The sequence below is a fragment of the Castor canadensis genome, chromosome 13, assembly GCF_047511655.1.
Source record: "Castor canadensis chromosome 13, mCasCan1.hap1v2, whole genome shotgun sequence".
NCBI classification, from domain to species: Eukaryota; Metazoa; Chordata; class Mammalia; order Rodentia; family Castoridae; genus Castor; species Castor canadensis.
In genome coordinates this window covers 122,391,832-122,414,647 of record NC_133398.1, presented here as the reverse complement: position 1 = coordinate 122,414,647, position 22,816 = coordinate 122,391,832, and the positions used below count along the sequence as shown (strand labels likewise).

Sequence of the window (22,816 nt, the reverse complement as noted above, 5' to 3'; positions counted from 1 at the left end):
AGCAGGGAAGACAGGAAGGGCTCTGAGGATCTGAGAGGCTCAGGGCGGAATCCAGGCTGGGAGCCCAGCTCTCCATCTATGGAAGAGGTGATGGCAACCCCTACCCCAGGCCTCACGGGGACTATGGGGAGAAACACCTGGCAGAGAGCCCCACTGCATGACACTCGTCCAGGGCCTCCATCATGGGAGCGGAGTCACTGTGGGGAATAGGTCAAAGCTGGCCACAGCAGCATCTTCCTAGGAGGCTGAGGGGTTGGGGAGACACAACCCAGGTCCACAACCAGCCCTGAATGCAAAAGTGACAAGGTGCTGCCTAGATGGCCAAGGGCCAGAGGGCCCCGGGGCATCACTGTCCAGGCAGCACCTTCTGTGACAAGGGTCCTGCTTGTCTCCATTGCATGAGAGGTGGTCACAGTGGCCAAGGCCTATTTCACTGATTTATTGAAATGGTACACATGGCTGGTAATGGCCACACTGGACAGAGCAGACTGAGAGGCTCTGCACCTCCTGCCCTCTGAGAACCAAACAGCCAAGCAAGACTACACCAAGTTCTACACAGTGCCAGTGAGTGGCGGGCTGGGTGGCCAGCCCCAGCAGCATCCAGTGGTCAGTGTGACCCGCTTTATGAACAAATGTATACACACTCCCTCCCAGGAAGTCAAAGCAATTGTTGAAATGGAGGATCAGGAAGAACATGAGCCCCAGGCTCACCACAGGCCACCTCAGGCCCTCCAGGACAGCGGTCACCCCACCTGTGGTGCGCTGACCAATGGGGATGAGGATTGTCAGTGAACATGTTTTGGAAGAACAGCTGAGAGAAAGAAACCCACCTCACCTCATCCGGGGCCACCCATCCCAGAGCACCTGCTCTCAGATGGGAGGGAGGAGCAGGCTCACCCCAGCCCCTGCAGGGACATCCAGGGGCTCCTCTCCAGACTAAGGTGGGTGAGGGGCTGAGAGCCACAGGTCTCAGACAAAGCCCTGATCCCAGTTGTGAGGCTCAGTGCAGCCACCCTGCACTCTAAGGCCAGACCAGAATGTTGGCCATAAATTACAGGTACCTGAAGTTGCCTAGAGTGGGTCGATGAGAGAGACAGGCCCAGGGAAAAAAGTGATCAGCTTGAGGCAACAGACTCCCCAAAGCCAGGCAGCCCCCGCCCTCACCCACTCCTCCGTGGTGGACAGGCAGCCTGCAGCAGCACCAGCAATCAGCAGTCCAGGCTGCCAGAAAAAAGGCCTTCACTTTCTCTGAAGGAACACTGGCATTACTTCTTCATGGGAAAGTGGCTGCTCTAACCCTCGATGGCCGACTAGACCAGCAGCCTATGAAGATGGGAGGCCCACTGGGCATGCTAGCCAGGAAAAGAAATCCCCACAGGAGCATCCTGCCCTGGAAGTCCCTTTAAGGGCCACTATTCTCCTCCCTGAGTGGACACCTGAGGTGTTGGGCAGAGTCCAGGTTGCCACCCCCTATACCTGACCAAATCACATATCTGGTTTCTAGAAAGGGTAGGCCCCACTTCACGGCCATGTCCCTGCAGGAACACCTAAAGATAGACTTGGGAAGCACTGTGGCCACAGGTCAGCAAGATTAATACAGATCAATCACAAAGGACAGCTCCTGCAGGCAGGACAACTCCAGGGTGAGGCCTGATGACTTCTGCTTAGATGGCTATCGAGGCCAGGCTGTTGGAGTAGCCCATCCCTTTGGGGTTGGACTCAGGACGCCCACTTCTCAGGGCACCTGCCCTGCCCCACACAGGGTCCAAAGGCTCATGGCCCTCCAAGGCGGGTGGCCGCAGGAAGCAGGGCCTCAAGAGTCCGCTGAGCATTGTAGCATCATTCCTCAGGAAGCAGATCAGCCTCATCCTGCCCAGACCCACAGCTCTGGGCACTTAGGGGTGGGGGTTGTACCATCTGCCTCTGGTACAAGGCCCTGGTTCAGGCCTGGTCCTCTAAGACACCCTCAGCCTCTCCCCTCTCCAGAGACCTTGGTGACCCCACCAAGATGTAAGATGACCTCGGGGGCCAGGCTGCAGGGGCTCAAGCCCAGGGAGTGGCCTCGGGCTGGGACGTCTGCAGACGCTCCAGGCATAAGCACTACGCTAGGCTGTGGGCTGGAAAGGGATGGAGGAGTATGGACAGATGGCTTCAGCAACTTAAGACTGGGACCACAGGAGGACCACAGGGGCCCAAGGTAGCCTGGAGGGGGAAAGGATGGGGGAAGGCCCCGCTGCTCATGTCGGCTCCCCAATCCTATTAACTTCCTGGAGCTGGGAGTCTTGAGGAACTACAATCAAAACAACAGGGGCAGAGCACACACGCACGGTAGATGAACCCCGAGCTCCACTCATCTTGACATCACAGCCCTGACTCTCCTGGACAGAAGGAAGCTGACGCTCATCACGGCTTCTCTGCTCCAAGTTGTGTGGCCCAAAACAACAGCTACATGTAGGTTAAAGAGCAAGTGCTTGAAAAGAGGCTCGTCCACACAGACATACTGTAACTGCACACTAGATTTAACACAGTGCTGTTAAAAAGATTTCTTGGCCTGGGGATCTACCTCGGTGATAGAGTATTTGCCACGTATGCACAAGGCCCTGGCTTCCATCCCCAGTACCACAAAAAAAAGAAAGAAAGAAAATACCAGGCATAGTGGTGCATGCCTATAATCCCAGCACTTGGGAGGCTGAGGCAGGAGAATTGTGAGTTCAAGGCCAGCCTGGACTATAGTGAGACCCTGTCTAAAAAGAAAGAAAGAAAAAAGAATTTCTTAAATCTCATTAATAACTTTGTTCATTATATATTTAGAAGATAATACTTGGATATGTGTAAGTAAACTAGTTTTACCCATTTTTTTGTTTTGCCAATAAAAACTGACAAGGCAGACAGGAGGAAGAGAAGTATAAAAACAATAAGTATTGCAATTATCATACACAGACTTTAAAATTACTAGGATTAGTGGTTAAGAAAACAGATAACAAGAGCTGGCAGAGTGGCTCAAGTGGTAGAGGCCTGCCTTCTAAGCATGAAGTCCTGAGTTCAAATCCTAGTACTAACCACCCCCCAAAAAAAGTATACAAGAAAACAGCAGGATGAGTCATTTCACATTTCATAGAATTAAAATCTATGAAATAAGAATCAAATGGAAATCCATAACTAAAAACTAAAATTAAGAACTCAATTTAGCCAGGTGCCAGTGGCTCAGGCCTATAATCCTAGCTGCTCAGGAGGCAGAGATCAGGAGGATTGCGTCTGAAGCCAGCCCAGGCAAATAGTTCATGAGACCCTATCTCGAAAAAGGGCTGGTGGAGTAGCTCAAGGTATAGACCCCAAGTTCAAGCCCCAAGACTGCAAAAAAAAAAAGGAACTCAATTTATAGGTTTTACATAGACATAGGTAGAGAGATGATTAGCAAACTGGAAAGCAGACCACAGAAGACAGACAGAGTGAAACATGGACAGACAAATGGACACAGAAAACACAAGACTTATAAAAGACAGTAGTAAAAGTTCAACCTATGTGTAAATGGGGTTCAGGAAGAACACGTAAAGAATGGAACCAAAGTAACAGTAAAAAAACAATGCCTCCAAATTTTCCAATTTTTGAAAAGTACTGTAAACCCCAAGCAGATCAAATACAAAGAAAACCATACCAAGACACACTACATTTAAAAACTCATAAACACAAAAAAGAAACTCTTAAAAGCAGCGGGGTATGGGGGCCAACAAGCAGACTGACAGCTGACCTCAACAGAAGCCATGGAAGAAGACTATGTAATAACCACATCTTTTACAGTGGTGGAGAAAGAATGGATTGTCAATCTACAATTCTAAATCCAGCAAAAAAAAAAAAAAATTCTTCAAACAAGAACAAAGAAGTGGCAAATGGATACTAAGTGAAATACAAAGGGAAAATCTCCAGATAAAGGAGAAAGGATGTTAGATGAAATTGAAGGCAAAACAGGTCCTGTCTGAGGGGTTGGTCCAGTGGGAGGGAGCAGGATGTAAGGAAAGGGTGTAGGAGGATGAATATGGTGGAATATTATGTACTCGTGCATGAAAAAGGAAAAATGAGACATGCTGAAACTGTTCCAGGAATGGGGTGAAGGGGGTTTAAAGGAGGATGATGAAGGGGTGAATTCAACTCGGGTATATTGTACCATAGTGACTTTTGTAAATGTCACAATGTACCACCAGTAAAGCGATAAAATGATAATTAAAAAAAAAGAAAACAACAGAAAGGATGAATTTATTAATCTTCTTCAATTAATATTAACTGGATAAAAGAAAAACATAATAATGTCACATGAGATCTAAGAAGATGAATGATTACCTAACAATGTCACAAAAGACAGGGAAGAACAGGTCAACACAAAAGACTCCTGAAGTCCTAAGATGCTTGTAGTGCCCAGGATATGGTTAAAATGCTAGTTTATATCAAACTTTAGTAACTCAAGGACATATGTAATCGCTAGCATAGCCACCAAAAAATTGATGAAAGAATGCATAATAAAGTCTGTAAATGTCCCAGAACCCCAAAAATCCAAGAATGGCTTGCTTAATTACAGGGCAGGCACATTTGTGAAGTCACCTTGGTTGTTCAAATCACCAACGCATGGTGCAAGTGTGTGCAAGTGTGTGAAGAAATAATGACCCAAAAATTACACAGAAATGAAATGGAAATGAAGTGAGATGACAGAGGCAATAAACACACCCTTATGGAGCTGCCACCCCAATTGCCCTGCTGTCCTAAATGATTCAGTCTTGGTGTCTGGGCCTCCCTGGGACAGGTCCACAGCAGACGCATCAGACCATTAGAAAGAAGCATGTGAGTCCCTTCCCAAGATCAGAAGAGAACCCCACATATGACACAGAGCTCAGTGCTCATCTCACAATGCCCTCCTGGAAGGAGGTTGGTATCCAAAGAGCGATACAGCCATCTCTATACCCCAAGATACAGACCTAGAAAGCTTAGCTCAGATGCCCTACAAGGAGCTTCTCCCCTTCCTCTAGGATGGTTCACATTCAGAGGTGCAAAAGACCCAGGAATGGAATTCTCACCGTAAACATCCTATGACCCCAGGGTCAGAAAAACCTGAGTTTCGGGGCTCTCTCTCCTTTTCACTCATATCCCACATATCCGTCTGTCTGTCTGTTTCTCTCTCTCTCTCCCCTCCTCACCCCCTCCTTCAGCAAATAGTTACTGATAGCCATGCCCTGCTGGGTAGCCACACACTGGGTCCACAAAGGTGACTTGGAGACAGGATCTCTGCCCTGTGGGCTATGCAAGTCGATGCTGCTCCCATTTTCAGGAGAGGAAAGTTAAGCCTCAGACAGGCTCAATAACACAGCCAGTGGCAGGCTAAAACCTGAACCCTAGCAACCTGACTCCAGCTGCCTCCACAGCGTGTCCAAAGCATAGGCCAGTCCAACTTGCTGTGTGCACCAAGCTCTGGGGCCATGGAAGGGTATGGGCCATGAGGAAAGATTCCAGGAAGGGCCATTTGCAAGAGAAAGGGACAAGCAGACAGCTGCTGAGAACACTATCAGGCAGAAGCTGGCCTCTCTAGGACCACCCTCACTCACTGGGACCCACCAGGCAAGAAAGCCACATCAAGCCCAGAGATGGAATGAGCTCTAAAGCCCAAAGCAAATCCCTCCTTATCTCAACCTCCTGTTGCTGACTTTACTGAAACCCACAGGAGCCCAGGAGGAAGAGCAACGAGACGTCTCCATTTCCTGATCCTCCCCTACAAAGGAGGCATGAGAAGTAAAGCAAGTGAACAAAGAAACAATGAATGAATGAGCCAGTGAGCAATCAATGAGTGAGGCACGGCGGGAAACCAAACAGATGATGAATGAGTGGATGAATAACTGAATGACTGAATACAATGAAGACTGAACAATGAATGAGAACGAAAAATGAGTGAGTGAATGAATAAATATGAGCAAGCAAGCAGATGTGCGAGTGATGCATGGTTGAATGAGTGAGTGAGTGTGTGAGCGAGGGAGTGTGAATGAATGAGTGAATCAGTGAGTGAGAGAATGAATGAGTACATGAGTGAGTAGTGAATGAATGGGTGAGTGAGTGAGCAGAGCCACAAGTGACGTGAGTGAATGAGAATGAGCGAACAAATGAATGAATGAATGAATGAGAGAATGGATGAGTGAGTGAATGATTGAGTGAGTAAGTAGGGACATGAATGACCAGGTGAGTGAATGAGAGAATGAATGAGTAAATTAATGAGTGAGTGAATGAATGAGTGAGATAGTGAATTAGGGTAAGAGTGACCAGGTGAGTGGATGAGTGAGTGAGTGAGTGGATGAGTGAGTGAGTGGATGAGTGAGTGAGTGAGTAGGGTCACAAGTGACCAGGTGAGACAATGAGTAAATGAATAAGTGTGATAAGTGAGAGTGAATGAGCGAGCAGGTGAGTGAGAGAAGAGTGGAGCCCAGCCTTCTTAGCTCAGGAGAAACTGACCTATTGTGCAGGCACAGGAGACAAGTTCTTGGTCAGCAGCTGAATCACAGCACCCCTATCCTCCTTGGGTCTCCCAGAACCCGCAGTGAAAGGCCCTAGAACACCAGGCACCTGGAGTTCAAGGGCCCTCACAACTCCCACTCTATCACACATCACAAGCTACATCGCACATGACAGCGTGCTTCTCATGTCCTATGTCAGGTACCATATGTCACCCACTTCACAGTCACATCACAACACACGCCTTATGTCACACAGCACATTACCCTGCATGTCAGACTGCGGTCTCGCGTCACACATCACAGCCTCCTCAACTGTGGTTAGTGCCCCCCTTTTTGGTAAGTTCAAATCTTTGGTAAGATTCAGTAAGATTGGTGCTCCCCCCACACTCCCCTGAGGGGCCTAGCGAGGCAGGTGGGCGGCCTGCCTGAGCAACAGAGCCAAGGTCAGGGCAGGTATAGTGGGACCTCAGGGCCTCCCATCTGCCACAGTACGAGTTTGTCCCTTCCACCTGAGCACAGCCTGGGAGCTACCCTATTCTCCATCAAGCTGTCCTCAGAACCGCCATGCTGAGCCCTGCAGACCGCCCCCGGAGTGGTGAGAACAAACCAAGACCAGGAATAATAGCCCAGATGTTCCCCACTAAGGATCCCAAGGCCTTAGGGAGAGAGGCTGGGCTGGAAGGGTCTGCCTCCACAGAGGGAGGCCTGAGGTGGCCTCAGACAACTCAGCCTCCCCCATCTCGGCAGGCTGCCTGAAGCAGAGCACAGCCACCGTGTCCACACACCTGCTGGGTGAGCAGGTGGGCAGTGGACATAGGGATCAGCATGTCCTGACCCTGAGCCAGAACCCCCCTCCACCAGGTTGAGATGGGCACAACCATGGCACCAGATTCCTGCCTGGCAGCTGCTCAGCCTGTCCACATCTAGGAAGGAGCTGTAGCTTTGGCCAGTTTCCCCAGATCAGAGGTCTGCTTTCCCCCCGGAAACTGTTTAGGAGAAGAAAAGCTATCTGTAAGCGTCTCAAGGCCACGTGTCATAGACACACTGTAGCATCCTTGAGCTGATCAAGTTGGGAAATTTCAAGGGTGAGGCTGCCGTGTCACGGCGCCAAGCACCATTGCACTATGACTGCCACGGATGTCATTAGAGCACGTGGTAGGAGATGCATGCTTGAAGAGCACACGACTGACCGGTCAAATGGCAGGACACACAGCAATGAAGGCTCCGTTGTGACGAGAGTGACCAGGGGTGTGGTGGCTTTCCTTTCTCCCTAAAATCTTCTTTCCTCTATTGTTTTCCAAGTATTTCTCAGAAGACCATAAAGTAAGAGAACGTAAGATGACACTAACACAAAAAAATCCCACTCTTCAGCAGAAAGAGCTCATTCCAGCAGGGTACCAACCCAGGGAGACATGATGTCTCCAAAGTCCGACCTCACCTGGGAATGACACCTCCAGGCTTCTCCAGGAAGAATGCATCCAAAACCATGCTGCTCCGTGTCAAGTCTGGGAATCGCACTGCAGTGCTATTAATAATAGCAGGAGAAACCGGATGCCCACGAGTGCCTGGTGGAGAGGCGAGGGTCTTTGGAGTAGTCACAGAGCTCCGAGACAGGGAGGAAGGTAGCTGTCTGGAAAGCATCAGTGCTGCCATACAAACTTCACACACACCTGAGCACAGCCGTGACCAGGAACGCTGCTGGAGTTCTCCCTGAACACGTGAGCTCTTCTCCTTCCTCTGTTTCCCAAACGCTCCGCAATCTGCTAAACTTCATGAAACTGAAAACAGACAAGTGGCTGAAGAGCGAGCGAGCGACTGAGCATCCTGCACACCTGGGCACCAGGGCCCGGGCCGCGACCCGGGCAGCAAAGTGTTTACAGCAAGGCTATTTTCATCTCTAGAGCAAGGTTACCATGGAGCTTAATTCCTCAAGTGCTCCCGTTGGCATCTGCTCTGTAAACGGCTTGGGCTTTGCACCAATGCACTCCCTGCAGACCCAGAGCTTCTGCCACATGTCCGGCTCCTCCTCCGTGGGCCTGCTCACCCCGAGCACGCACCGAGCAGCTGCTGCATGCTGAGTGGAAGGTCGCGGAAGGAGACACAGTCACATGCTCCCTGAGGGAGCTGGCGGTCCCTGCCTATAGATGAGTGGTAGACGAACGCCCCCCACCTCAACTCTACCATTTGGCAGCATTATCTGAGCCTAAAGGAGACCCTGGGACCCCACAGGCGGTAGGACGTGAGGTTTGTCAGGTGCCTCTGCTCTACAGTCTGTTGAGATTTCCCTCGGTAACAAGTTAGAAACTTAGTGTTCCAGCCTCCAACAGCTCCCTCTGCTTTGGACACCCCAGGCATGAGCGCCTCTCTGTCTGGGGAGGGCCTGGCAAGGGCTAGGCATTGTGAGCACCATCATGGTCATGCCAGAGCCAGAGTGCAACTCACTACCTCCTTCTGAGGTCAGAGGGCTCTCACCATCCACGCTCCTACACCCAGTCACTGCCATAGCACACCCCCCAGGGCAACAGAGAAGTGGGAAGGCAAGGCAAGCCTCAGTGCCCCCTGCCTGGACTCTGGACACCTCCCCAGGGGGCATAGCCCCTCCTCCCATCCGCCAAAGACCCGAATCCCGAGGGCACAGGTACATGATGGCCACGGTCAGCACTCACTCCTCAGGGCAGGTGGGCGCACACCCTCCTAGTGCCAGCTCCCAGGGCTCACCCCACCAACCCCTGGTGACGAGGTCACCACCCTACTGTGCATCAGGGCCAAGACAGGGAAGTCACATGTCCCTGGGGTCTCAGGTGAGGAGAGGAACCAAGGGGGAGGAGAGCAATCACCCAGCCAGGGCAGGAGGTTGGAGAGGGGTCCCCAGCATCCTTGGGCCACACACACCCAGTCACTGCAGGTGACTCAAAGACACCATGTGGCATTCCTTCCCTTCTTGGTCCATCCACCAAACCTCCCATCAGTGCCAGGAGCTTAGAGGGGCACCTGGGAGAAGGGAGCCCCCATGGTAGGACCCTGTGAGGGGACAGGAAGGCACCACAGAAGCCCTGGACCTGCATGCTCTGTACCAGTCTTCACAGCATCCATTTCCTTATCTGTAAAATGGGTCATGGGCAGAATTCTGCAAGACTGTGGCCTGGGACTCAGCATAGGATGCCGACTGCAATCATTCCACAGCTCAGGCTCGCCCAGGGCCTCTGGCACATGTGAGGGCTATGATCTACTGCACAAAAAGCACCCATGTCACACGTGAGGGCCCGGTGCTCACAGGTGCCATGGGAAAGGCCACAGGACCAGGCACCCAGGGAGAGGCTTCCCCAGCACCACCCCAGCTCTGTGCCAATCAAAGAGTAAAAGTCAACACCAAAGATAAAATAAAATCCCTAAGCAGTGCCAAAAATACCTCCCCATGGGATGAAGCTCAGCGGGCGCCAGCTTCCACAGCAGCAACTGTTGCTATGGAGACCAGGCTCCAGACAGTCCGCAGGGAGGGCCAGAGGGACAGAGAGGGGGCTGGGGAGGGACAGACAGGGAACTAGGGAAGGACAGGGGAACAAAAAGGGGGCTAGGGAGAGACGGGAATAGAGAAGGGCTAAGGAAGGACAGAGGGACAAAGCGGGGGCTGGGGAAGGACAGGGGAATAGAAAGGGCCTGAGGAATGACAGGGGGACAGAAAGGGGGCTGGAGACAGAGAGGAGGCTGCAGAGGGATGAAGAGACAGGGCAACTGGAGGGGACGGGGGACAGAGAGCGATCTGAGGAGGGAAAGGAGGACAGAGAGGGGCTGAAAAGGCCAGAAGGACAGAAAGGAGGCTGGCTAGCAGGGCAAGAAAAAAAAGAGGGCTAGCAGGGTTGAGAGGAATGGGGAAGACCAGCCAAGGAGACTCCTGGGGCAGGAAGGGGGCCAGCAGGGGAGTAAATGGAGAGGGGGCCGTTGGGGTAGGGGAGAGTGGGCAGGTCCTTAGGAGGCCCTTCCAGGTGATGGGTGCCTGAGGCAAAGCCTTAGTGACAACCTCGGCTTATCATGGCCAACTGCCCTTCAGACTTGGGGACTCCTCCTTCACCACGGCTGCCCCTCCTCCACCCCTGGTGACACAAAGGGGGTACAGTGGCCAGCCGTTCTCAGTGATAAGGGACCTGACCCTGGGATTAGTGGTCCCCACAGAGCCCTCCAGCCACACCTGTGTTTCCACCAGACAGTGGTGAAATTTATCTGAAGATATAACCATGGGGACAGTTTGCTCAGCAGTGAAACTGAACACTGAGTGGCAGGAGGGGAAGCATGGTCTCGGGGAGATATCTGAACCTTTCTTTATTTTTGCAGTACTAGGGCTTGAACTCGGGGCTTCATGCTTTGCCAGGCAGGTGCTCTACCACTTGAGCCATTCCACTAGCTGTGACTGCACATTTCTGATTGGAGCTCAACAAGCACTTCTCCTCCCAGAGAGCCCTGGCTTCAATACCAGTAGTCCACAGCCCAGCCCATCTACGCCTGGTCTGAGCTGGTTTCTCAGCCTGGGGCTGAGCTGAGACCACCAGCTCTCCAGCTCCACCAGAACCAGTGTGCTGGAGTTGGCTGGGCCCAGCAGCCACACAGCCCTGTAAGCCCTGCCCAGCTCCTGTTCTGTGTACCCTCACCTCACACCAATGCCCCTCCTGGTGACCCTCGCACTCTGAGCTCCCTGAACCCAATGGTGCTAACGATTTGCTGAGACATTCACACTGGGGACTAAAAGCTTTGCCAGCCCATGTCACAGCACTGCATATCCTTGTCCTTCCTCACTGCTACACTCAACCCTGAGGGCTCAGAGCCAGCACTTGCCTCGGGAGAGAGCCACTAGCCTCTCCCATCGGGCTTCCCACACATTTAGGATAGAGCCCAGGGAGCTCCCAGAATGCTCCAGCCCAGGCAGTTCTGCCCCAGGCACTGATGCCACTGTTTCTCAGAAGTTGTCCTCTTGCCAACCCCACCCCCGCCCCTGACCCCAGGGTCCAGAATCACATAAGCTGACATATTTTCTTCATCCGATGCTGCCTGTCAGCCAGCTGCCATCTACCTCCCCAGCAGGAATGAGAGCACCCGCTACAGAGGGTGGCAGAGCAGATCCACCTGGCCTCTGCCTCTCCTACTCCCAGACCTGGTACACGGCTGCAGATTCTTAAACTATTTTCATCTAGCTTGCAAGTCTTCAACAGCTCCAAAGACCAGGAGTGAGGTCTCACCTCTCAGCCCTCCTCTCCAGAACATCCCTCACACCGCCAGCAGTACCGAGCACCCCCTCCTAACAATGCCATCCTGGGGCCCACCACGACCAGGCCCTGCTCAGGGAGCCTTCCAGATATTTCTCCTGCCTGGGCTGCACTCAGTCCACTGGGCTGTGTGGCTGGCCAGTGGGGACAGCACCCAGTCTGCATTGACTTCCCCTAGCTGTGGGCTCACAACCATACTTGTATGTTTGCCCAGTTCTGGAGGCCAAAGCACAAGGCTGAACTCACCAGGCAAGGCCAAGGGTGAGCAGGGCTGGCTCCCTCCGGCCTGGCTCTCTCCAGCTTCCAGAGGCACCAAGATCCCCATCTCAGATCCTTACTCTAACTTCCACAGTCATGTCCCCTTTTCTGCCCCTGACCCTCCTGCCTCCCACTTATGGGGACCCTGGGGATGATATCACGCCTACCCAAAACTCAAGACAATGTCCCCATCCCTCGCGAGCTCCTTACTCGATCCCATTCGCAGAGACCTTTTGGCTGCGGATGGTGTCACATCTACAGGCTCTGAGCACCAAGAACACACTGCCTTCCTTACTCAGCCTTAGCGCTGTGGACCCAGCCAACCCCAGCCCTCCATAAGCTCCTTCCACTTCCCACCCCTCCACCCTACCTCCCCGGTATCTTCCACTGTGGCCACCCTTGCTGCCTCCCCATGGGCCATCTGTCACACAGGATCCTATCCATCCACAGTCCTGACAGCTGCACATTCTTCCCCTGGGCCAAACGCTTGGCCGATTGAGGTCTTGAGCAAAGGACATTCCAGGCTCCCCACCCATGTTAGACTGCAACTCAGGAAGCCCGGGTCCTAGCCCCCTCCAGCTTGGGGAATCGCTGCTCCGTGACCAGGCCAGGCCTGAAGGGGGTCCAAGCCTGCCTTGGCCCCCACACTTACACTGCCACTTGGACATGGGCCCCAGAGGGCCCCTTCCTCCCACCAACAGCTGCCATTTGAACACCAGCCTGGGTGTCTGACCGATGTCATCAGAAATGATCCTCAAGGGGAAAGGGGGCCCACAGGAACCCCTCATAAGGGCAGATCAGCCTGCTTGTCCCTACTGTGAGCCCCACCACCCCTTGGCCCTAAGGGGCTGCCCCATCCCTTCCAACTGAGTGTCTGGCAAGCGCAACCTGCATGAACCTTGGTATCCCCACCCCCCCCAGGAAAAGCCCCCTGGGCAGTAGGGAGGACTTGCCTGCCACAGCCTCCATTAATAGTCTTAGCTTTGACCCTCATGATTCACACTTGACTAGGAGGCCCACCCCAGCTCCACCCACACGAAAGAGAAATCACGCAGAATGCATTTGTCCAAAGGCCGTCAGCTGTGCAAATACTTACCCCTCCCCAGAGCAGAGCTCTGAGGTCCCCTGCAGTTCCTGCTCCTCCCAAGGGACAGGGGGCCCCCTTCCAAAGCTGCCTCAAAAGGTCTGTCATTCCCATGGAAGCACCTGCAGAGCAGGCCTGTTCCCTCGCAAGCAAAGATGACACGTGTGCACAGGGCCCAGTAGGGACCAGCAGGAGTCCTCACACATGACTGCACAGGGAGCCTGGGGTCAGGTCACAGAAACACAAGGGGCTGTGGGACGCACCCACAGCAGCTAAGCCCACCAGGGGCCAATTATGCACCCAGCATGGAGCTCCCTGTGTACTTCCAAGGGCCTGTGCCATACCCCAGGTCACCCCTTCCTCCCCTAAGCCTGCCTAAGGGGCCAAGACCAGGTAGAGTCAAAAGGGCAAGACCCCACAGTGACCTCAAGCCTGGCCCGTCCCCCTCAGTGCCCAGCCTGGTTTCCAGGTGGGAAGTTGGCAGCTCCCTCCCACTCACCCTGCTAAGCCAAGAGGCTCTGCTCTGGCCTGTGGTGAATAGACACAAAGAGCCTGCCTGAAAAACCATGTATAAACCACTCAGGGAAGCAGCCGGCAGGGGCGGAACGTTCCAATGTCACCCTCTCACTCCCTCCGAGGAACAGAGCACGTCTTTGTCTTTCTATCGTTGCCTTTATCAAATATTTACAGAGGCCTACAGGTCATTTCAGATGGGCCAGACACGAGCCAAAGGAGCTCTTCCCAGGACAGGGGGAGGCGCAAGTGAGCAACAGGTCCCAAACACAGGGGCCTAGAGCCTACGGCCATTGGGAGGGAAGAGGTCATGCAGGCAGGACACTGTCCCCTGGCTGTAGACCACACCCTACCTGTGACTTAGGTCCTGGCTGTCTGCACACCGTGCCCAGGGCTAACAGTCAGCCAGGCCAGGCAGAGACCCTGGCCCCACTCCCATGAGCTCAGCCACAGGAAGGAAGTGACAGAGCTGCGAGCCAACACTTTCTCCATGCTCCGCCTCCCGAAAGCACTCACAGTGAGCACTGCCTGACAGTGAACAAGGCCTCAGGGCCTCAAGCCCTGGAAGACCAAGAGAGTCCCCACCCCACCCCCACCCCCTTCCAGCCTGTTAAGATGCTCAGGCAGCCTTGCCCAGCAACTCGGGATGGCAGGTTGATGAGCACAGGAAACCACATAGCCTGAGTCCCTGTGCATCCACCGAACCCTCGTGGACAGAGCTAGACAGCAGTCATCAGTGCAACGGTGTCTTCATGGGGCAGGGAGGGGCCACATACAGACTGACTGTCCCTAAGAGGCAGAAAAGCAGAAACAACACCCCTTCATCATTGCAGCCTCTCATTTTTCTACACTGTTAGACAATAGCATCTGCCCCTTCCCATTTTAATACCAATTTCTCTGTATTTTTTTTTTTTCATCTTTTCTTAGCTGGTCAGTTTTAGCCCTTTTTTCTCAAGTCACCCTATTTCACCCTTCTCACAAGAGTTCCTAGCTGAGTTGATTCATTTTTGGGCCTCTATTTTACCATCTTTTTACTAATGGCAAAAGCAGCCATCTGCACAGGGCCTTCCACATCCTCTACACCCGACATACATGGACACTCCCTCCTCTGCCAGTGAGGACTGGCCCAACATCACTGATCAAGTTCATCTTGAACTGGCAAGCAAAGGGCATTAAGCCAGATGGGACAGGGATGGACAACCATCAGACAGACCCACCCCAGACTCCAGATCTAGGGGCCAGCAAGCATAGCCAAGCAGGGTAGAAGCCCCAGGACAAACCACTGTGGCGGTGTTATGGTCAATAATGTCTACCAATAGCTGCCCCCCACACACACTCTTAACTTGTCCTGTGGACCACCAAGGGAGTCCGAGGCCCCCACACAGCACCCCATGGGAACAGCACGCTGGGCTGGGACTGCCCAGTCAGCAGAAGGAGAGCTAGGTCCACTCCCACCTCCAAACACACCACCCAGGGACCTCAGGTTCCCCAAGACAAAGGTGGTCCTGCACTGGGCACGGGAGGCTGGGTCAGCAGCCAGGTCCAGGAGTCTGCTCAGCTGCTCCCAGCATCTTTCCTTTGGTTTTAGCCACCTCCAGGGGTCTCTCAGCAGTGGCAGGGGACTCTCACCCAGCAATAACCTGATACTATAGTCACAGTACATGCAAAAAGCTTCAGGATGGCAGGATTCTATGAAACCCTCATGCACTGGGAGGGAGGATGGAAGACACCCCACCCAGCCCCTCACAACTATTGTTGTCCCCCCAAACACACTTCCCCCCCAAAAAAATGCCAAATTCCAGACAGGGGCGGGGCATCGTGAAGTCACTGACTCTGGCCGCGCCATGCAGGGAGGTCTTGGGTCAGGACAAGGCTTGGCCCCGGTGCTGTCAGAATGGCTTGGGAGTGCCACCTGCACACTCCCCTCCATGATTCCAGGCCTTGGCCAAGTTCTGGGAGGTGCAGGTAGCCTTGGCACAGCCAGGCTGAGAAGCCGCACCCCACAGAGCGTGAGGGGACTTGCCCGATGCCTCAGGCTCATGCAAGGATGGGAGCCTGGGATAGAAGTATGAGGGAGCCCGTGCCCAGATGAGGGAGCAAGGTGGGGGTTTGAGCCAGACCTCTTCCCAACTACAGACCACCAGCTAGGAAAGGACAGTGAGGCTGGCCCAGGCCCACGCATTAAGACGGGCTGGGGCTCAGGCAGCAGGGCTGGGCTGGGTGGGACAGGAAAGGCTCTGGATGAGCTGGTGGTACACCATCACTGCACACATTAGCAAAGATGCCGTGGTCACAGCTTCGAACATGTGCCCAAGGATACAAAATCAGACAAGGGCACAAACCAGGGTGAAAACTACAGGTCAGAGGAAGGAGACGATGGGCAGCTCCTCCCACACCAGGTTCCTGTGCCTGTCACTTGGCCTTCCCCCAGAAACAGCCCCTCCATGGTGGCCACCTCTCTTTGCACCCCTCCCCACACACAGAACAGAACCCATGCTGGCAGATGGAGTACATCCTGGCCCTCTCTTCTCCCTGCCAGGGTGAGCAGGGCTCCATGTGAGGCCTTAGGAAGCCAGTGGAAAGGGACAGGCTTCTAGGAGGACAGAGTCCCAAGAGCAGCATCAACACTTCAGCATCAAACAGACTTAGGGCCCTGAGCTCCAGAACAGCCAGAGCCTGTAGTCCAGCCTCCTCAGGCTCTGATGCTGACAACTGTGCAGACATCACTTTCCCTCTGCCTGCTGCCACCTCAGAAGGGGGCAAGGAGGACTCCCTGCCAGGGCACTGACCTGCCCTAGAGTCCAGAGGGTGCCCGTCGGTGTCAGCAGAGTTATTTCTGGTCCCCTACAGGGACAGCCTGGACATTACTGCTATCTATGTGCATGGTACCCGAACAGCATTCGCTCCAGAAATGCATGACCCAGAGACATGGAGCGGAAAGGTCAGACAGACCCAGACGGGCCTCCGTGTGGGACCACTGGCCCAGAGCCCTCAGAAGACAGCGCCAAATGGTGAAAGAGCAATAATAATAATTTTAAGGAAAAGAAAAAAAAAAAGGCAGAGAGGCTGCTCTAGATTAAAACACACATGACACCTAGATGTCACACAGGATCCCAGATCCAAACTAGGAAAATCAAGAACAGCATCCCTGGTGTGGTGCAAGTCCCACACCAGACACAACTAACAGGACCTAGCCAGTTTGACCCTGGGTGTGACACTGTGTCACAGCTCTGTGGGGACGTGTCCTTGTTCTTGTCAGGAGACACCTGCCAAAGTATTCATGGAGGAATCAAAAATAGGTCAGAAAAGACATGTGCACAGAGACACAGCGAGAGAGGAGATACAGCAAGATAGCACAACTGATAACTCCAACTTCTCTGTTGGTTCAAGGTTTTCAAGATAAACAGTATGGGGGGAAATGGAAACTAGACCACTGAGGGGAGGAAGAACTCTGATGGAGGCTGGAGTGGCAGGGGGAGGGCTGGGAACTGGCCACACAGGAGGGAAAGGACAAGCCTTAGGACCCACAGGTGCCTGGAGAATCTGGGTGTGTGCAGGAGGCACATTCAGGCGTGCTGGGCATGTGGGCTGTTCTGTTTGGGAGACAGGCCCAAGCAGAGGACAGCTCCTTCGTACATGGGCACTGACCTTCCTCTGGAGAGAGGAATTAGCCAAGAGACACAGTAGTTTCCTCACCCTACAGCCTGTCACCTCCCTCCTGGCCAACAGGGATCTAAGTCCCAGGCAGTCGATCAAATTTAAGTTAGCAAGTCTTTCCCAGATACTCCCAGTTAGGGAGGCCACAGGGTCCTGCTTCAGTCAGACAGATCTGAAGAGAATCACTGGCAAATAATTTCCTGTATGGATTAAAACATGGAATGAACAATTTGAGAAATGGACTTTTGGCTGCTAGGTGCCCATTCAACCAATTGCTCGGTTGCTTCCTGCCTGCAAATGTAGTTGTGATGCCTGGAGCTACATCAGCCCTCTTGCAGCTATAAGGCAATAAGGAAGACTGGGGACAAATTGCTCACATGGCTAAAGGGAAGTGAGGAGAAAGAAGAAAAGCCCCATGTGCCCACCAGTGCTGCTGAGCTGCGTCTGGGACTCATCACAGTCCACTCCTAGCCCATCTGCCATGAGCAAGACACACAGAGCCAGGGGAGCAAGGACACTGAACGGAGAAGGTCCTTCCAGGACAGCTTCTGGCCTGAGACAGGTCGGGGGCGGGAGGTGGAGGGAGCTCTCAGGGGGCAAAACCAGCTTTCCATGTTGAGCTCCAAGCACTGTCAACAGGACCAGCTCTGAATAGTACAAGATGCCTCATTCTTACAATGATGCCAAGAACCCCTCCACTGACGCACCCCTCCACAGAGCTCACCCTGATCCCACAAGTCCCTTGTACGGGGAAAGAAAAGGTGGAGAGACCCCCAACATCTCGGCCAACCCCAGAGCTTAACACTACAGTGGGAGTTTGAAAGGCTCTGAGGGGTTCCACACCATGATGTCTGCAGGCTCTGCACTTCCCAAACCTATCTAGTGACAGGCCCCTTGCTGCAGCCACCCTCTGAACTTAGGTGGGATTTAACATTCACTGGGGAGGGGCCGTGTTTTGCTGTAAGCCACTGTGTTGCCAAGTGGCCTTGGATGTGAGCCAACCCTCCTCTCTGAAACGGCAATTCGAAGGCTGATGGGTGTACCCAAGGAAGTATCCTAACCAAACCAGAGCTCCCTCCCTTCCTTTCCTGCCCCATGACCATGGACGGCCTAACTGACACCTCGGTGTCCTGCAGGTCAAGCGCCTGGGCCAGGACCTCCCTGCTTAGGAGGCTCCTGGAGCCACACACATAAAAATGGCCCTGGGCAAACCCACCAGGACCTGGGAAAGCAAGCCTTCTGTCCAGCAGCCCATGCCCTCTCTTCCCACCCCTAGCCTCCCAGTCCTTGAGCAGACAGTGCTCATGCCCACAGCGTCTCCAATTTCTGGAGCCTTCGTGTCAGACCACTCTGAACACTGCTGAGGGCCACAGCTCACCAGAGGCGGGCCAGTCCAGGCGCTCAGGGAGGTGGGCATGAGCAGGCCGTCTTCCTGTGCCGACACTCGCATGCAGGTAACACCACCATGCAGTGCAGAGGCCCAGAGGTAGGTGCCCAGGGAGCTCTGCCCAGCACTGCCCTCCTCCCCAAGAGCAGGTCTGAGCTGGTCTCTCTAGATAAAAGAAGCGTCTATGGGCCAGAATGGCAGGCAGCACAAAGATGCATAAACCTGAACCCCAGATTCCCCTCAAAAGTCAACAGCTTTCAAAGATTTTTAACAAGTATGACCCCCTGTGCTCACACCTGTATTCTTTAAAGATGGAGGGGAAGATTGCAAGACCTAGAAGGTAATATATAATAACAAAAAGCAGTTGCAGTCACTTGGATTTTAGGTGATTTTTTTTTTTCATTTCTGTAAACTTCTTTTGTGTAACTGCTCTCGTCTTTTTTTTCTTTCTTTAAATTAATCCACTATTTTGTAGAGAAGTTCTAGGTTTATGGAAGGACTGAGCAGAGAGTACGAAGTACATTCCCACACATGGTCACCTATACTATTAACATCTTGCATTGGCGGGGTACATTTATTGTAATCAAGGAGTCAAAACAGGTATTTTTTCACAAAAGTCTATAAGTACGTCAAAGCTCACTCTTCAGTGAGCCTTATGGATTTAGACAAATGAAAATGACATCATGCAGAAAGTTTTCACTGGCCTAAACCTCCCGTGCTCCAACAATTCATCCTTCTCCCCTCCCAAGCCCTGACAACCGCTGGTATCTATTTGCTGGTTTTCTTGCTTGTCTGTTCTCACCCTCATGGCTCTGACTTGAACAGCGAGGCATACGGCTACAATCACACAGGAAGAGGCTTTCAGCTCAGCTTCTCATGGCTGGATAGCCTGTTCTTTGCAGTGGTAAATCTCCACGGTCTGGACGTGCCGCAGCTTACCCATTCAGCCTCTGAAGGACACCTCGGTTGCTGTTATAAACATTCATGTACAGGTTTCTGTGTGGGCATATTTTCAGGGTTTCATGTCTGGGTAAATGCCGGGGGAGAAGACTGCTGGATTGTGTGGTAAGAACAGTCTTCCTTTAAAGTGCTGGACTATTTTGCTTTCTCACCAGCCATGAACGGGCGCTCCTGGGGCTCTGCATTCGGTGTTGTCAGTGTCTGCATGCTGACCAGGCTGCGAGGGGTCCAGTGGTTTCACTTTGCATTTCCCTGGGAGATGTTAAGCATCATTTCATATGCTCGTTGGCCATCCAGATATTGCCTTTGGTGAGGTGTCTGCTTACATCTTTGGCCTCCTTTTTAAAATCTGGTTGCTTCTTTTCTTATGGTTGAGTTTCAAAAGGTCTTTGTATATTGTGGATAAGAGTCCTTTATCAGACATGTTTTGTAAATATTTTCTTCTAGTCTGTGGCTGATCTTCTCACAGACAAGTTTTTCATTTTAATGGTGTTCAGTTTATCAATGATTTCTTTCATGGATTGTGCCTTTAGTGTAGTATCTAGAAAAAAATTATTGTGCAGACAGGCCCTGGTGGCTCATGCCTGTAATCTTAGCTACTCAAGAAGCCTAGGTCAGGAGAACTGAGGTTTGAAGCCAGCCAGGCAATTAGTTCTCCAGACCCTATCTCGAAAAAACCCGTCACAAAAAAGGGCTGGTGGAGTGGCTCAAGTGGCCCTGAGTTCAAACCCCAATACCACCAAAAAAAAAGTAATTGTCAAACCCAACCTAACTTAGGTTTTCTCCTAATGTTATCTTCTAGGAATTTCCTAGCTTTGAATTTTACACTTAGGTCTGTGATCGGTAACCCATTGATTGAGTTAATTTTCATGAACAATATAAGGTCTGAGTCTGGATTTGGGTTTTTTATTGTCGTTTTGTGTAAGATGCTGGGGATTCAACTCAGGGCCTTGTTGACTTGTACTAGGCAAGCCTTGTACCAGTGAACCATACCCCAACCCTGGATTGGTTTGGTCACATGTGAATGTCCAGTTGTTGAAAGGACTGTCTTTGCTCCATTGAACTATCTTTGCTCCTTTATCAAAGATCAGCTGACTCTTTGTGTGGATCTTTCTTCTGGGCTCTCTATTCTGGTTCCATTGATCTGTCTACCCTTCTACCAATACCACACTATATGGTCACTTTTCTTTTATTCTTTTCCAAAAAGTTCAAGTATGTTTAACAAAAGCTAACTTAAATCGGAGGTAATAATCCAATATTCCAGGAGATCCTTACAATTCAGCCCTCCAGGAACAGAACTGGATTTAGAAACCCTTAGAAGCAGGAAAATCTGCAACAATCATCAGGTTGCCAAACTCCACCATCCCCTCCTCTTCTACCCAGGTGGGATTCCTCAAAACATAGCCCTGTAGTGATCAGATCAATGCATAGATCCAGATCCCAACTTGCTTTTCAAAATCCCCACCTGCTACCCTTCACACCCTTTTCTTATCTGCAGCTTGGGTGATAAGGCCACAGCAGCCCAGGTGCTCAAGACTCTTCAGCCCTGAGGCATGACATGGGGCAGGGACAGGACTCTGAAACCAGCCCTGCCAGGTTCAACTGGCTGTGCATTTGCATCTCGGCTGCTGACAGCTGTTTATGCTGCAGGTGAGAAGAGGTTGGCTTGCAGGCGGCTTGGGTTCTGGAGGTCACAATGGAGGGCTGCCATTCATACAGAAGTATAAATCAAGGCTCTCAAAGTCAGGTGCCTTTCAGATGCCACTTACTGGTAACACAGCAGGCCCTCCTCCCTCTCCCACCCTGGGTTTGTGTGTATAGGCACAGAGTGGCCAGGACCCCTGGGTGTGGGGGGCGGGGGGGAGGGTTAACCCCCTTTCCCATGGCTGCTGGCAGACACCAGGGTCGCACCACAACTACTTGACCAGAGCTGACCGCAAAGGACACCAGACACACAGCCCAAACCTCTGCTAGGCAGGGTCAAGTTCTCCTCCATTAAAGCAGGAACCTGGACAGTAACCTTGGGCAGCTTCCAGCCGCCACCTAAACTCAGGCCCAAGCCACAAGACCCGAGAGACACCCCTGGGCACACAGGAGCCATGAGCAAGTCAGAGCTTTCTGGAAGGCAAGTGGCCTGCTCAAGACAAGCCCAGGCAGCCCAGCACAGCAGGCTAGCCCTGCCCAGACTGTGGACTCACCTCATCCACCTGGCCAGCAGGGCACAGAGGGTGAAAAAAGAGACAAGTTCCAAAGGAAGTTGCAGCAGTCCTTACTGGGTGGCTGTATGTCCTTACTCTGACTTAGCACCTAAAACTCAAAATTTATGTCCCTACCTATATGAATCACATTTTGGAACAGTTTTGGCATAGTGAACTCCCTCCTCTCTTTGGGGCAGCCTCCAATCTGGCCTGACCTAAGGCCCAGCCCCCTGGGGCTCAGGCCAGGCCCCTCTCCTTCTGGGCTGTCCCCTCACCCCATGCTCCAGGAGACTGGCTCTGCCTTCTCTGCAGAGGGACTACCCCTCCCCCAAATGCTCACTTCCCATTTTCTCAGAGGACAGAGTACATCTCTGCAGTCCCGCCAGCCTGAATCTCTGCCATGGCCCCAACTCCTACCTTCTCCACCTTCCAATGTAACCTGACACAAATCCTGTGCTCTCTGCCTCCAAATGTGCCAGCCCCCCCATCATCCAAGGATAGTGGCAGTGTCCTCTGGCTGACCCCCTGCCCCACCCTTGTCTCTCAACTGTCCCTGATGCAGTCAGGGGAACACAATCAAAACTCAGTTTCTCTACTGAGAAACCCCACCGGGACTCCTGCTCTTAGAGAGCTAGCTGAGTCCTGGCCAGGGCCACCCTCACTGCCCATGGAGCACCCTCCATACTGTATGGGCTCCAACCTAGGATCTCTGCACAGCTGTCCTCTGCCTCCCAGTCCAAATGGCTCATCCCACCCCTCCTACAGACTTCTTTCTAAGGACCTAGTCTGGCTCTCCCACCATGGAATCCCCTGGACCCACTGCCATGTTTCCACGGTTCTTGTCTACTGTCTCCTGAAGTCAGGGTCTGTCCTGTCACTGTGGTCCTGGAACTGGGGGACAGCCTCAACAAATGCCCTGTAGGTCGATAAATACGTAGCTTGCACTGCTGAGCCCAGGGCCTGGCCTTCAGAACCCTCTGGAACGTTAGCTCCCTCCCCTTCTCCTGATGTTATCATGT

At 52.6% G+C, this 22,816-nt stretch overlaps 1 protein-coding gene across 15 annotated transcripts in view; it reads right to left on the bottom strand.

The window, feature by feature from the left end:
• Wnk2 (WNK lysine deficient protein kinase 2) overlaps nucleotides 1–22,816 on the bottom strand; it is a 128,608-nt gene that overhangs the window by 98,866 nt on the left and 6,926 nt on the right. The window contains exon 1 of one of the 15 annotated variants that reach the window (XM_074052520.1): nucleotides 7,924–7,948. The exons of the other annotated variants lie outside the window; for them this stretch is intronic. The gene's annotated coding sequence lies outside the window, so the exon portion shown is untranslated. Of the gene's footprint in view, nucleotides 1–7,923; nucleotides 7,949–22,816 lie in introns of those variants that run through there. 15 annotated transcript variants of the gene reach the window in all.